Below are 17255 nucleotides of genomic sequence, written 5' to 3' on the forward strand. Positions count from 1 at the left end.
TTCCTTTGTAAATTTACTAGAAAATAATTTTGGCAATATGCTTTTAAGCATGTTTCTGAATACCTATTTACAGGTTGGTAGAAATTATTGTTTCTCTGCAGTTTCACTTAAGGTCAGGTCAGCCTAATTTACAACCCTAATTCATGGTCTAGAATAACGTCTTTCTAATATATCAACATATATACCACTAATGCTTACAAATGCTGCTAGAAACACACTGTTCCCAGAGAGCCTTGGAAGATCCTGCTGGAAGTCATTGTGGAGCAACTTGTCAGGCACCTCTGGAACAATCCCAAAGGTCTGTTGTGTGGGCTAAGCAGACCTCTGCTCCTTTGCTATATAAAGTCTTACGTTTAGAATGAAATAAAGTTCCAGAAAGTTAAGATGATAAGCCTCTGACAATAAACCATGGGTTTGATGTACAGAAATATGTAACCTATGCTATGGCAAAGCAAATTCCAACAGGTACTCACTGACAGTAAAGAGTTAGACGAAAGGTGTTAGTGAGTTCAGGCTAAAAGTTGTACTGGACCCTGCCCCTCCTTTACCACACATGAGACCCCATGATACATGAAACAGTACTTTCTTTTTTTAACTGTCACTTGGTAAAATAAAATAAAATAAAGTAAAATCTGTGCTAAGGCAGTAACCTTTGGAAACAAACTTCATGTGAGTGTAAAGAACAAGATTTATGAAATGTAATCATCCAGTAGATTTACAAAATATGCAACAAGTAAGTGACACTTGAGCTACATTCATGCAAGACTATATATGCCTAACTGACTTTCTTTTAAAATATGTCCCATTTTTTTCCATCTTTGGCCTAATAAAACATATTACTTTTATCTAATTTAACTATATTTTATCTGTGATTAATATGAATGCTTCTTTTGGTTTAACCATACCCTTAGCCCATCAATACAACAGTAATGTTAGATCACTTCTGAGAAATTCCATCCAATAACTTACGAAAAATAATTGACTAATAGTCCTGATATTCAGCTTTGCATTATCGTACCTAAATAAGTTCCACGCAGCCTCAGCCCATAAAATGAATTAAAAATTCTTCAGGGTGTGCCTTATATACCACAAAGGCCCAGACAAATATATTGGTACTCCTCTCCCTGCCATCATTCCCCTGTCATGCTCTTCTCCCCGTACAAGATAAGAAGGACAACCAAGTGAAGGGCACCTTTCATTCTTGGGTCATTTAGTGCAAGGCCGCCCTCATGAAGGAGTCAGCACAAGTTACCTAGAGGATCTGTGTATCACTTTTTTTTAAGTTGAGAGTGCATAAAAACAAATATCATATAGTTAATGCACCAAAAGGAAGAAGAGACATCACACACTAGGTGATTATTGTATGTTGGAGTTGGATCAGTCTTGCTACATGGTGATGTGACAGTGTCATCTGTTGTAGTGAGCTTTGCATTCTTCTCAAGCTATATGAATCTTTAAACAGTAATGGAACTAATTAATTGGACTAATTAATTTCACAAAGACAGAGAGAGAACACCCCCAGCTAACGTGCGGGTTTATGGACAGAGCTATTAGCTGTCATTTGGAAAAAAAGGGAATTCCTGTGGAGTAAAGATTAAATCAAACAGCTTAGTGTGACTTTTCCTCTAAGAGGTATTATTCTTCCTGAGGCTCCCATCTGCTTTAACTTCTGTACAAAATGCAGGTGGTTTCACTTTATTGACTTGGGAGGCCCCTCAGTTCATACATATGTGCCCATAAAATTGCTCTTGGTGATTGTGTGAGTTTCTCCTATAGCATATATCATAATTTGGTTTAAGGAAAAAAAAACCCACAAAAAAAACAAACAAAAAACCCCAAACAAAACAACAACAAACAAAAAAACCCCAACAACCTACCAAAACAAAACAAAACAAAAGCACCCCAAAAGAACAAAATACGAAGACCATAAAGAACAGAAAATATAAAGGCTGGATTAAGAATGAGTTAGAAGAGTGTCTGTCTTTCTCATTACGTCTTTCACAGGACTCTACCTTATCTTCCGTACTACTCTGAAGGTAAATCCAAAACAATGACAAGTGTTAGTGATCACGTGGGCTAGAAAGTTCCTGATCGCTAGATAGTTTTAAAGATTCTGCTAAATGCTTTATCCTGAGGAACAGACTAAAGAGGATATGCATCCAGCTTTGACATATGGCTATTGACATATATATATGTAAACATCCATTTACACAAGGATTCAGAAGTGTTGAAAGGAAAGAACAAATTCAAGAGATGTTCCTGGGGTTTTGTTGCTTATGAAGCCAGTTCTTTCATCCACATATTCAGGGCATCTGTGTTACTCTGTGTGAGTCTCCTTGAAAAGAAACATTAAGGATTTTGACAGAAAAACTGAAAAGAAAGGATAAAAGAAAACAGCTGATTTTGTAAACATAATGTAGGTCTTGACTAATGGCCTTTGTTCTCGTTTTTCTTCTAGCCTCAGTACTAATACACACACACACATATGCAATAGAATATAAATATTTATCCATGTTGTAGCTGTATGGTTTTGCATCAGTGTGATCCTCCAATTTGTGGTGAAAACAATTGGAAAACATTAATTCAAATCTATTTCAATTTGCATGATTTATTGCCATCATATATAAGCAACAAAATGTGTACATAAGCTGTCAGACTAAAATATAGTATGGAGACTGCACTTTATCAAATATATGCGCAATACATGCCACATGTCATAGTTTGTTTGATTTTGTCCACTTTCCTTGCTAATGGGCAATACAGACAGATTACCCCACAGGTGCTAGCACAATTTACGGAATCACAAGGGAAGGAAAATAAGGGTGCACAGATGTTTACTTTGGCCCTTACAGTGTATACAACTAGTAATAGAGCCAGTATGGGAAAGTAAGTGCTTTAAAACTTTAATTTGCCAACATGATGACCATTATGACTTATCCTATAGTCACTTAGAAATATGTTCCATATTTTCAGGGATGAGTCAATATTAATATTTTTGCTTCGAAGCAGTCTTTACTCGCAATTTGCCCTCAAACAAGTGACTAGAGGCCATTTCCTTAGATTACATTTTTACTAGAAAACATAAATGGCATGGTTGTATTCTTTGTCTGTGAGCAAAAGTGGTGAGCAAATACGGGATTTCTCATGAATTTTCTTGTGATTGAAAAACTAAACAAACAAGGCTGTTTGCTTCAAATGTATTGATAATCCACTTGCATTCTCTAAGCTTTCTGAACCATGTGCTTTTCTGAACTAACATGCTCAGAATACATTGATGATTCAGTTCAATTGATTTCTGGAGTTTGAAAAAGACTAGACAAATGCCATCCTTTGAGAAACTCTTTTTGAATCCCAAATAGTCGGGAGCTGGGTAACACTGTTCTCGGGGCAAAGACAAGAACTTATCTACTTAAAAATTCCGTAAAACTGAACAGCCTAGGACCTTTTCTGAAAAAACTCTCTTATTCCAGATCATTAATAGAGGAGACTGGGCTGTTTTTTTGTTGTTTGGGGGTTTTTTTGGTGTTTTTGTTTGTTTGTTGTTTGTTTGTTTGTTTTGTTTGTGTGTTTGGGTTTTTTTGGTATTATTATTATTTCTTCTGTTTTGTTGTGTTTTGTTTTGTTTTTTAGTTTAAAGTTCTCTCCCATTTAAGTATTTTTTTACAAACATACCTGTTTCTGGAAAGACCTTATGTTGGTTCTTCATCAGCACCCTGGCCAGTGAGACAGACTGTGCCTTAGTAACCTTTACAAAGGGAGATGAACAAACTGGGGAGAGCCCAGCCAAAAGCCACAGCAATGGCTCTGGGGCGCACGGTGGAGATGTTGGCTTTGCTTAGTGAGGAGGAAAGGCATTTGCAGGGCAATTTGGCAGTCTCTTGCCACCCAAGGGACAGCTGTTATGGAGAAGATAAAGCCAGACTTTTCTCGGGGATGTACAGTAAAAGGACAACAGTCTAAGTAAAAAGACAATTCTCCTCATTGCCTGTGGCAGAGCAATGGAACAGGCTGGGCAGAGAAGCTGTGGGTTCTCCAGGCTTGGAGATTTTCACAAGTTAACTAAGCAAGGTATTGACTACCCTGTCTAACTTCAGTGTTGGATCTAAATTTAAAGTTGGTCATGGTCTCAACCAAATGACCTCCAGAGGCCCCCTCCAAGCTCACTTATGCAATTATTCTATTGAAAGTGTTTAAATTTAGAGCACGGTATTTTGGTACACAATAAGTTAGACAGACCATGGATTTGAATTTCATTTTGCATATGTCAGATAGCAACCCTGCGCCACTGAGGACTGAGTTATTCAAGGTAATTATATGTAAATGAATTTTTAACCACCACTTTAACTGCTCAGTGTGGAAAAATCAACAAGTGAGATTAGTCATTTTTCTTTTGATTTTCTGCTCCCCCAGATAATTAGGGTAGTGGGTTTTTAGCTGCTTTTTTTTTTTTTTTTTTTTTTCCCCCTAAGATGACTAACCAAAGCCCTCACAAAGCTCATGTCTTCTGAATCTGACTGGAACTTCAAGGTCCAGTCATACCAGATCTTTAGATTTTAGGTCTTCCCTTTTGCAAGAACAACAGTATTTTCACCTTGATGGCGATGCAGCTGAACCCTACCTCTTCACTGTGGGAGCCCAGCTGCTAATATTTTTAGTGTAGACACAACCTGAAGGCCTACTGAAGGAGAAGATGTTGATAGAGTTTAATGAGCTGTAGATCCAATGAGCAAACACTTATGTTCATGATTAGACTTCCTAAAATGGGAGTAGCATCACAGTGTTACATCCCAGTATTCCTGACACATGGTTGAATAAATGCACATGTTTTCCAGCACTGGACTTCAGGTTGCAGTCTTTACCAGTTACTGATTGTCTTTTTGCCAACCAAATTCTTCATTCATAAAAAATAGCAATTAATTAAAACATGAAAACAGGAAGGAGGCAGGAAAAACTGTTCATAAAAGCTCACACTTCAAAATATAAAAATACTGGGTTTCTATATTTATATTTATGCTATTAAAATTATACTTTATCATAAATACCACTAATAATTACTATTACAATAACAGATGTAATTAAATAGCTATATTATTCATAAATTATGTTTATATAGTTATAATATTTAAAATTGTTGCATTAATTATAGTAACTCCGTATTTGCAACACTTGCACTTCCAGCAAAGATAATGATGGAAGGAGAAGAAATGCACTTGCAAATGTTATTGCCAATGTACAATTTACAGGAGGATTTTATATTCTTCTTGTTAAATGTGCCTGCAAATACGCATGCTACTGCCTTTCCACTGTATGGATTTTAAAATAAGTTCAGATTTTTCTTTTTTTTTTCTGTCTTTATATGAAAGGAACATGTAAAAGATAACAGAGACTATGATCAAAAGGAGAGCTGTGGGGTTTTTTTTCTCAGCAATTGCAATCACCTTCTACTACAAAGCAGATGATTGCTTTATAAGTCTTTCACCTGTTAAAAACTTGGATTATGGCACCAAGGCTTTGTCTCTAAGCCTCATTTTTTCTAGTTTGTTTCTTCATAGCATGTCTCAGGAAAAACACATTGCATATTTATTTAAAAAAAAAAAATACCAACGCCATTCCCCAAATTGAAGGGGAAAGATTTGTAGAGATTCAAAGGACATGATGATTGCTTCTGTTGTTTGCTGGTTGCCATCTTGGTTAACTGGTTGAGACACAGGAGATGGATTGGCAGGTTATCTTTTCTGCATAGGGCCCAAAAGTACTGTATCATTGAAGAGCTCTATATAATCTGAATTAGATCCCAGAGCTCCGATCCATCAAGTTAGGTGACACCACCATTTTGTGTTGAAAGTTGTGTTTGTAGCTCAGATTGCTGTTATTCTGAGAAATGACAGGTGTGTAAAAAGGCATGCATATTGAAAGAATTTTCAGGTGTCTATTATATGTCATTAACAAGTGATTAAAGAGTATCTAATGTTTTCCCACCTCTTATTTTCCTCCTTAACTATTAGTTGGGTGAAGACTACCAGCTGAGCTCAGAGCGTCAGCGATAAAGGCAGAGGCGGAGTGGCATGCTGGGCTAGATTCTGCCAAGGATATGACATTTAGTGTGAATTTATGGTAAATTACTCTTCTTCTGAAAGTCTCTTGTTTTAATATTGTCTTTCTAGGATACTGAATTTTCTCCATATGTCTTATTAGAACCCCAAGGGTTTGTTTTCTAGTCCTTCAGTAATTTGGCAATTCTGTTTTAAAAAGGCCATTCTTTAGTAGATTTTCCACATAGACATTATTTGTGTCTATTATATGTGGAATGTCTATTTTCTAAATAAAACTAATATTCATTAATAGTTAGGACAAAAAGAAAAAAAATCTTTTGCTTTATTTTGCATTGGTTTCCACTTTGAGGTTTAGCCAGCCTACTTAGAGATTAACAGTCTACACGATTTTCTCCCTTTCCTTCCTCCCTTTCTATAGGCTTTCAAACATAGCTACACATGACATACGCTGAGTTGATCCGTTACGTTTCTTCAAGACCAGCTTCTGCCAACCATAGTTCCAGTGGAGAATGCTCACTTACAGGAGGACCTGGGGGAATATATGTGTGTGAGTAATTGTGAACCTTTTAGCCCCTGTAGTAAGAAATCTACTCCTTAATCTGTTTGCTAATTCCCTTAGTTATCATTACAGATTCCTTGGTTTTACAGGTGTCTCAGCGTGCTGTAATTTCATGTACCACAGATACAGAAATGGTTTTGCAGTCACTGAGATATGAATTTAATAGTTCCTTCATATTTTGCCTTCCCCACTAGATGTAAGAGGTTGATAATTCTTACAAAGTTTAAATCTATTTCAGAGGCAATTTATTTCAGTAGACTTTATTTCTTTTTTTATTAGTCCACGGCAGTTTAATTTAAGATTTAGAAGCTGAAAGTGCACTTTCTGTAAAAATGGAAGATAGATATCTATAATACATCACAACACAGCCATTAATAAAACAAGTACGTGTATCCATATGTACAAAATCTCCCTCTAAATTTTATTTATTTTATATACACAAATGATACACGTGCACAGAGGTATTATACTGCTATATATGACTGTCACAAAAATGTAAAGTAGGTATCAATATGGTATATTAATATAAATCATTGGTATTTACTGAAATTATACTTGCCTGGTTACAAGCAAATCATGCACCTTTTTTGGCTTAATTTTATATTATTGATGCCTTTGACACTGACAGAAATAGTTACAGAAAATTCCTTTGTAAGAAAAGATTTTTTTTAAAAACAGAGTATATAAATTAACCATGAAAGACAGTTCTGTCTTTTATAATGTCTTGTCTTTGCATGGAAGAGGGGAGAGAGCCAGCATCAGCATTTTGCATAGTTGAAAGAAAACTGCTCCAGAGCTAAAGTTTAGTTTCATATAACTAACTGTACAAAGTGAAAATGTGGGATTCATATACTAGCAAAATGATGACACTGCACACAATTCTTAAGCAAATTCTACTAATAGGCTTTGTCTGCTGCAACTTCATCATCATTTTTGGATTTGGCTGGGCTGTGTACATCATTCAATTGTACTCCCATAAACTAGAGTTTCTTTCTTTACTCATTTTCAAGTAATTTTCATCTGTAAGCATTTCCATTGTGCGATAGTTTAAAAACTATATTATTGCTATTATTTTTAAACAATATTCTTTTTTACAATTTTCAAAGCTAAAGTTCAAATGCTTAGGTGATATCTCTGAAGCAAAGATACACAAAAAAACCCTGAATACCTAAACCATGCTTGCATGCATCACTTGAAACTTGTTTCTTAAGCAGCAAGTTTCAATAACAGTCTTTGTCTTGCTACAAATATATTCTCTAAATATAGGCTTACAAGACTGGTCACCCTTCTCTGAACCAGAAATATTTATTCATAATGGAAATATGTATTTATTTGTTCTGTTTAGATATCATGTATGGAAATTATAGGTAATCAGAATGCTTCACTAAATTTTGTATTGCCATGCTGTTGTAACTTCAAGCTTGTATCCAGATAGCAGCTATTAGCTGAAATACCAGAGTATTCTAAAAATTGCTGTCACTGGAGGAATCACTCTTGGGGATCTTCGAATCAAAGAAACTGGAACATGTTGGTACATAAAAGGGAAAATTCATGATAGAGAGTGCATGCACTGAGTCCTTAGATATCCCTGTTCTAGCACTAAGCTTTTGTTCTAGACATGTTTGGGGGACAACATGAGGACGTAATCTTTTGAAGGAGCTATAATAGTACTTAAGATTATAAAATTTGTAAAATTATTGAAATGTTCACAGATTTCCAATTTCAAATGTAAATGTTTGTTTGTCTTTCTTTTAAAGTCCTTGCATATCTTTTTCATGCCTATATTTCTTTTCAAAGGATCTGAAGTCTGCCAACTCACCTACCAATACTGTCTGGCTTTTCATCAGAACAAGGACACTGATAAAATATTCACAAGTAATTATTAATTCTGGATGCCTTAATTTTGCATATTGTATATGAATATCCATAATGGGACCTGATTTCTTTCAAAAGATTCTGGTTGTCTGTCTTGGAAAAATCAATTTCTTTTAATATACCTCAAAGTTCTCAAAATTGAGGCATATAAACCCCCTTTTTTTTTTTTAAGTTTCTCAGTCTAGAGACTCCTTGTGACTCTAAACTTCATACTTGCAATCTGTCTACCCAAATTCACAGCAAAGTCTCAAACTAGATATGTCACTGCCTGTTCTTATCTTTAATTAAATAACTGCTGCATAACATTGGTTCTAAGTGTGGTTACATATTTCTTTCCTCTGCCTTGCAAAATTTTTCTGCAAATTAAAGTTTAAAAGTGATTTGAACTTGTCAGTTCAAAGGTGATACAGAAGAACAAATAGCATTCCCAGACTGCTGATATTAAAACCTGTTGAAAAAGAGCGAGAAAAAGTTTTAAACTGTGTAAAAACTGCTTGTATTGTAGTAAGTAATTGAAGCGGCTCTGTGTGTCAAATCCCAACAGGTCAAGGTAGAATTTTTGTTGTATTTAATGAAGAATTTCATTTTCTAACAGGAAACTATCTCACTGTAGCCTGAACAAAATCTATGAAAAAAAGTGAATCTTTCCATTGATTTCTTTGACTGCAAATCAGGTGAGAAAGGGAAGAACCAGTGTCTTGATTATACTTACTTTATGAGGAATTTGGCTTCTATTATTTTCCAATTATGTTAATGCAAGCATTTCTCTCATCCACAAGCTTGTCTTTCATCTAGTTTAATTATATGGTGCCACTTCTGGTCACTACCTACTATAATTGGGAAAATTAACAAAAGAATAACCTCAGACACTGATGTTCCTCACATCAATTGTCTTTTTCTCCTCTAAAGTGACACAAGAATTTTAGCTTAGTGGGGATTTTTTTTTTTCTTTGTTTTGCTGGGTTTTTTTGGTTTTGGTTTTTTTTTTGTAGATCTAATTTATGTAACACCAATGCGTATACGACTAAAATAATAGATTCCTCCATTGCCTGCTAGGTCATTCAGTTAGGTTCTCTTCTCCCATTTTGATTGACTGAGCAAATGAAAAAAAAACCAAACAAACAAACCAAAAAAAAAAAAAAAAAAACCACCAACAAAAAGCAACCATGGAGTGCCTCATTACAGAGATAATGAAAAAACCCAACTATACACACTTGTTTCTTTTTTGCAAAAAGAGCTGTATACATATCAAGTCTTGTAAATGCATTTTTATGTAGTCCCAAATACATTTATTGAAAGAAAAAAGCACCTAGAGTATTTTTAAGCTTAACCATGTCACAAACACCAAATATATGCCATATTTTAACAACGTAATATTAAGAAATTGCTCACTTTCCAGCCTTATATTTTATATTTCAGGTAGTGTATTAGTGAAGAAGCCTCCAGAGTTATGAAAGGCTTGCTCTGGTCTCCTGTTTTCCCCACACCACATGCACTATTTTAGCATTTTGAGGTTCCTATTCAGCTACGGATATTGGGCCCATTTTATCCTGCTCCCAAGTTTTGGTAGCACAGCTTTCCTCAGTAGATAGATGTTACGTAGTTCTGGGGTTTTGTGCTCCACTGTGCCAAACAAAGTGGTAAGAAGTAAATAGGGTCCACCATTTTGTGAGTCTGGCAGTCTGTCAGGGATCTAGTGTTGCAGGACTATTTTGGTATCTGTCTTCCAAAATATTTTTTTTTCCCCTTTGAATGTTTTGAAACATGACTGAACCAATTCTTGATGTAATTTTTCTCCCAAAGTTTCACATACTGCACTTCAAGAGGATGCTTTGTAGAATTAGAGAAGATCACTGGAATTCATGAGTAAAGTGAAAGAGGAATTCATCTGAGCTTTTTACTTATAAGCAATGGTGACTTAAAAGAAATTTGCTTTAAAATAGTCATAAAATTAGCACAAACAATTTTGCATACATTTGGAATGCTACAGGAGAGTCTGATAAGTAGGAGTTGAGGCACATTTGCAGAGTTATATTTACTACCTGTATATAACCAGGTGTGTCTCTAGCCAGTTTTTTCTGTCTTGACATCAAAGAACCTTATCCACCCAGAAGTCTCTAAACAACATCCCAAGTCTCTAAATTCACACAAATGCGTTAATTTAATAAATGAAAGCTGTAATATACTTGGTCAATTGCTAGTCTTATTTTTCTATTTTTGGATAAAATTAGTCAATCTATTTACCATGCACATTGGCCTAAACTTCTGTCTGGTGATTTCTGTGATTTGAAAACTCATTCTGAAATCTCATTCAGTTTCGTAGGAGGCAGTAGCTTCTCTGCCAGATGGACTGGAATATTAGAGGGGGAAATCTGGACCATTATGTTAGCCACAGAATGAACATTTCCTGAAGCATAGTTATATGCAATTTGCAATAAAAGTTTACAATAGAAGGGCTGAAGTCTGTTTATATGTATGTTGCCATCTTTACCTCTAAAAAGTTGAACCACAAAGATTCATTCTTTAAATGTGATTAGATTTAGAAATGGTCTTGCCTGGGGTTTTTTTTTCTCAGTAACTTACACTGCAAATATGAAACTGCAAATGTCACAGCCTTGGATTTTAGTTGTTAAGTAATGAAATCACTAGATTGCTCAGGATTCACAATAAAGATTCTTGTTAAATAATTCAACGTCTATGTGTGTGATTTCCTCTCTCAGCACTTTCATTTATGTTTTTACTAATGGGCAAACTTGTCATTATTTAAGAGGTGTGTAGGTAATAGGGGTTTTTTATCAGAAAATATTGTAAAAATAATTAAAACCCTATAGTAATAATTGCAGTCCTTTTCATATAAACCTTAAGAATATATAATGTGCTTCTCCTATATTACATCATAAAGTAATACTTTACATAATTATTTTCATGCAATAATTTCAAAATAACACGTAAGACCCTTTCTTCATATGATCAAAAATAATTGCACGTCAAATTATCACATCAAAGTTGAGAAAAATTTTGCTATTATTTTTAAAAGAAAAAAGTTATCTGATCTATACTTACATAATTCTTACTTATGTATGCTTACTAGTATAAACCATATTTTGAAACTCAAACATGATGAATTACTTACATATCTCTGAAGACAAAGCAGATGTTTGGTTGTGGTAAATTATTCCTGCAAGTCCTGATAACCTTCCCTTGACTTCCATGGGTGTTGCATCAGCCCTTAAATGATTAAAAAGAGAAAAAATTATGGCTCCCACGACAATAACCACAAGGTTATGTGTGATTATTCGTACTGTAGATACTTACAAAAATGAGTATTCCTTTAATCCCTTCTCTCCTTTCAAAAAAAGGAAACCAGCAGAAAACTTTTTACTTCAACACAATTTGTTTAGCATTGTCAAATTGTTATCAGGATCACAGAAAAAAAAAAATATGTCAAGAGTTGTGGCTTTAGGCCACATACTGGATTTACAATGCAGAATATTCCTTTATAGATAGACACATCTGCACAGAACAGTGTAAAGGCCATAGCTCTTTGAACAGAAACATTTGTAAGGATGTTGTCCCTTGCTTTTCTCTTTCTGTAATTTTTTTTCCTGTTAGAAATTGATGCATTACTTTCATTGAGGAGGCAACCACCATATATGTATCCTACCTGATACTAATGCCACCTAGGGCAATTGTTTCCTTTGGTCTTTTGAGTGAAGTGTTCAATGAGAAATAACACTTAAGTTTATTTGAGCTTTAAAATATATGCATACAAGTAGAACTTTCTTCCAGTTTTATAGCTATCATTTGCAGCACACACATGTTAGGCCCAAACTCCCTCTTCCAAGGAGGTTTGCCATTGTTGTGAGGTGTTCTCACTGTCCCCTACGTCCCTGTAAATAGTGATAAAGTTAAGTCATTTACTAAAAATTCTAGATCTTGTAACAAGTGATCTGTGTTGTTTGCATTAATTAGAATTCCAGACAATGCTTATTAGAGAAATATATTGTTAAAGCAAACGAAAATTTCCATTGTGAAACAGCTACCCAGCTTGATGAAGCACATTATAAGAAGATTCTCTTGATACTACAAAGTGTAAATATTTATGTGGCAATGATTTACTAGTATTTGTGTTCCAGCTGGGAAAGTAAACAAATGTTACTGGATTTCTTCTTTCTAAAGTGTTCTTTTTAGTGGTTAGGAGACTAGCAGTTCAACTTGAATTCCTACACACACACACACACACACACAAGCAGTCTTCAAATGTGGGGCTTCATATCGATGTGAACAGGTGTAGAAGTTTTCAAGACATGCTCTAGAAACTAGTTTAAGGTGAATACAAAGAACAACACACTAATGAGACACTCATCCTGGTACCTGAGCTGGTACAGCACCATATAGACATCTTAGCTGCTTTCCAGAGTAGGACTAGAAATTCACAGCTGAAGGCATTGCCGCTGCCTATCAAGTGTTACCATTTTCTTACTCAATGCCATCAACCCCTCCCAACCTCCTACTCAGCTAATTAATTATACTGATGCTTCCAAAATTATTTCAGTCAAAATGATTGAAGTTAGTTTAAATAGAATATATTTTCAGCCCTAAAGCATTTTGCCTGGGCTGGGTTTGAGTGGATTTCACTGAGGTTGTTAGCTGATAAGGATACTCACCTCTAGCAGGCACAAATGATAAACCATGGTAGGCAGGCGGCGGGTTGGTGTCTTCATTCAGCACAGCAAGATCTAGAAGAAAAATTGTGGTCAGCAATAACTTAAAACTCTATGCCCAACAGAGAGGAGTACTATTTAATATGAGAATTGCATCGCAGACACTAAAAGCTACTCTATAGCTAAGAGGTAGGATTCTGATTTGGGTATGGAAGATACTGATTCAAGCTTCACGTATTTTGTCTCTCATTTTGACCAGTGAAGTTCCTGTAACTTGTGCTTTTTACTTTCCTTATTGAAATTTCCCTTGCAACCAAGGGGGCTTGGTTTGGTTTTTTTGTTGTTGTTTGTTTTGGGGGGGGTTGTTTTTGAAGTTTTAGTATGTCTTTTGACCAGAGAGAGATGCTCAGCTGTGTTTTATAACTCAACATCACAGAACAAGCATGGAGCAAACATCTGCACAATAATGGAACCCACACGGAGGAATGTAAAGAATTTCCTAGCTTTGGCTCTCTACAGTTACTGACTATTGGAACCTGGCTTATTTATGAAAGAAAAACTTCATAATTGATAAAAAGTACTTTTATGTAAGGAATTTCTACAGTCTTCTTAAAGTTTTTGATTGGATGTTAAGTCTAAAATATTCAAGTGTCCTTTTGGATACTTTCTTAACCAATTTCCATTATTTTCAAGTGAATGTGTAATGAAAAATATTTTACACCATTCATTCTGGAATGATGGGGGGCGGGGGGGGGTGGGGGAGTAATAGTTCTGCATTATAGCATGGATACAAATGAAAAATGAAGCTATAAATACTATCTACTATTATTTTTCTGTATCATTGCTTTGTATTTTGTCCCTTTTGCTGACCACATGCATGAGGCCCACTGGTCTTTTACTAGGAAGTGCAAGACAGAGCAAGGACTGAGCACCTGAAGAGGACAGAGCAGCAGAACTCAGGAAAGGAAGCATGTCGGGAAAGGGGGTTTGCGACAGAAAACCTAGACTATACTTAACAAATTGATGACATCTAAAGACATTAACTATAAATTTCTATGTACATGTGTCTTTGGGTCCAAACAAATGGGCTTCTTTGAACTATGGTCCCTTGAAGGTGGCTTTATAGAAAATGCTTTCTTTAAAGTGACTATACAGAAAATGATCCTTGAGCATCTCAAATGGAATCACTAAAGCAGTCTAAGAGAAAGAGCCCTTTTTATCAGTTCTCAGAGTTTACAGTTGTGAAGTCCTGCCAGTGATTTTTGAGACAAAGCCCATGGGACAGTATGGATTTAGCTGGAAAACCCTTGGAAGGACGCATTCAGGGGCCTTCAAAACAAAAGTTTTTCTTGTTTCATTTTCATCTGATGACTTGAGTGTTATGTATCAGATTATTGCTCAAGCGCCAGTGTGAAGGTAAATAAAGTGTGTCCTCTCTCACTGTCTCTGTCTTCTGCTGAAGTCCATAGGCATTATAGCTATCCAAGCCTTTCACTGCCACAAATAAAACCAGTCACCAGTCACTAAAAAATCATTAGAAAACAGGTAGCTCCTGCAAGTCCTTCTCACAAAAGTAATTTTTCTGAGAAACAGTTTTACTTTGAAGAGCAGCCAAGAAGTGAATGCAGGGCTAATTGGTTGCAATGATAATTGCCAGCAAAGTTGATTTGTTAGTAAACATTCATACCTTCCAGAGGGGCCAGTCTTCTGCACAAGCATGGAGAATCTATACATGTAACTCCTCTTTATGTTAAATCTTAAACCTATTATGATTCTTCAGTTTTAATGATACTTGTGAAATGGCCGAAATGGCACAGAGTAGCAATAATGCAATAAAATACCTCTGCAATATTCATTTGCTATCTACAAGAGTGGATATATGCAAAGCTTCATCTTACCACAAGTTTTATGCAAAGATAACTGTTAATTCCCAAAGCAAAACAAATACATCAGGGGGGAGAGTAAGTGTTTGTAAAACATCTCTTCCCTAACAGTTCTTTACAGTGACGTGAAATTTCATCTCTTACCGTTGTTAAGTGGGCAATTTCCAAGCATGACTTCTGGTTTTTTTATGTTGCCATGACTGAGAAAGATACTAACTTTAGGTGTAAAGTGAGATAATTATCATTCATAGATCTGAACAGAGATGAATCCATAGAAGAGTCATTTATAAGATATAGCAGGAAGAGATGTCATCTGGGTAGACTGTTTATGTTTAATATGAAGTGAGGAAGGAAACTTCTTGTCATCACACTTGGAAGCCAAATAAAATAAAATCTAACTGGCAAATGTTAGTATTTAAAACTGAGATTTCCTCAAAATAATAATAATAATAAGAATAAGAATAATAATAAGAATAAGAATAATAAGAATACAGTAAATTCCTTTTTCCACAGTTCCACATGACTTTCAGTTCTTCAGAGCAGCCAAGCTGATGGGCTGGCTTTTATTAATACATGAGACTGGTATTTTCAGAGAGTTTCTTTGCAAACAGGTTGCCTGAACATGTCCTAAAATTTTCTATCGGCTGCTCAGGAGTGAGAATGGCATCATCCCGGTTTATAAAGTCCCTGTGCAGACTGAGTTTCTTCTGTTAGATCTGGAAATTTTTACTTAAGCAGAGAGATTAACTGTACTATATTCAAACTGAATGCTCTGCTTAACATGCTTCACAAGGGGTTTGAAAGTTTTCTAAGGAACAATTAGGAAATCATATAATCCATTTTCTAATCATTTCTTACATGTGACAGAGATGTGTTGGATAAAGGTGGGATCTACTCAGATATTGGGTTTGTTAAATACCACTTCAATAGTAACTACTGATGCTTAAGGTGGAATATTAATGGCATTCAGACCATTAGGATTATGTATGAATATTAACGCCATCCAGACTTGCAAGATTTATTGCATGAAGTGAAAACCCTTGAAAATCTACTCATTCAAGAGCTCAGTGGCCACAAATGTGGTCCACTTATGTTAAACTATAGTCTGTTAGGAGACTGAAAAGGTTTAAAGAGAAGCAGTGGAGGAAAAGATTTGTTTGTGGAAAGCCATGTACTTGAAAGCTAAATAGCATACAAAGTCATTTGAAAGATTCTCTCAATCTAATTTCCTCTGTTTCCATACATCAAAAGTAGATTACAATTTTAAGATGCATGCTACAATTACTCACAGAGCTTATCTGTAAATGAAATTCAAGAACATGACATGAACATAATGTGCTGCCAGAAGACACCGAGACACAGCTAATCAGCCTCATATCACACTTTATGTCACTGTTCCCATTCAGAAGGAAGATGTTGTGCACTTGCTTGAAGATGTTGTGAGCACTGTCACGTTTTCATTCATATCCTTGACAAGACCTCAATGTAAAGCTGTACATTTATGTTAATTATTATCTTCTGTGTAAAAAGTAAAATAAATTCCTATCAAATATTAAAAAAATATAAAAACTGTCTGGAAAATATTTTTTTTCAGATTTTATCAGAAATTAATTGGCATGTAAATGCACATGAAAAATGGCCTCTGCAGGTTCTCAAATCCTTTGTTGTCCATAAAAATACATCATTAAGTAAATGGTACCAGTTTTTCTCCTCCTGTTTAAATATAAACACTACCAAAAGTATTACAAAGAAAGTTTTCCAGATGCATTTTCACAGAAAATTGAAGATGAAAGCACGAACTGTGATAGTATACCTGTATTTGCACACTAAATAGGAGATAAAAAAGAATAGCAGGGACCTGAGTTTTTGCATGTTTGAGGATCTTAAGTACTTTATATTTCCCAGAGAATTTGTATTGTTCAGTACAACAGAAAACTAAAACTCGTGCAACTTCATTGCAATTCATTTATAGGACCGAGTCAATTATTAGGGTTTGATAGTACACTGTCACAGGGTACAGTTACACATCTGTGTGTTTTGCTGTTTATATATGTATAATACACGTACACATATATACATGCATACATATATGTATACATGCATATATGTTTATGTATATACATTCCTTTCTTGCTTGTCAGTGCCTTCTGAAACGCTTAACTGTATTTTCTTTAGATGCTGTCATCAGAATAGAGCCCTTCTAGAACAAAACGCAGCAAAG

Source organism: Falco cherrug, chromosome 2, assembly GCF_023634085.1.
Source record: "Falco cherrug isolate bFalChe1 chromosome 2, bFalChe1.pri, whole genome shotgun sequence".
Taxonomy (NCBI): domain Eukaryota; kingdom Metazoa; phylum Chordata; class Aves; order Falconiformes; family Falconidae; genus Falco; species Falco cherrug.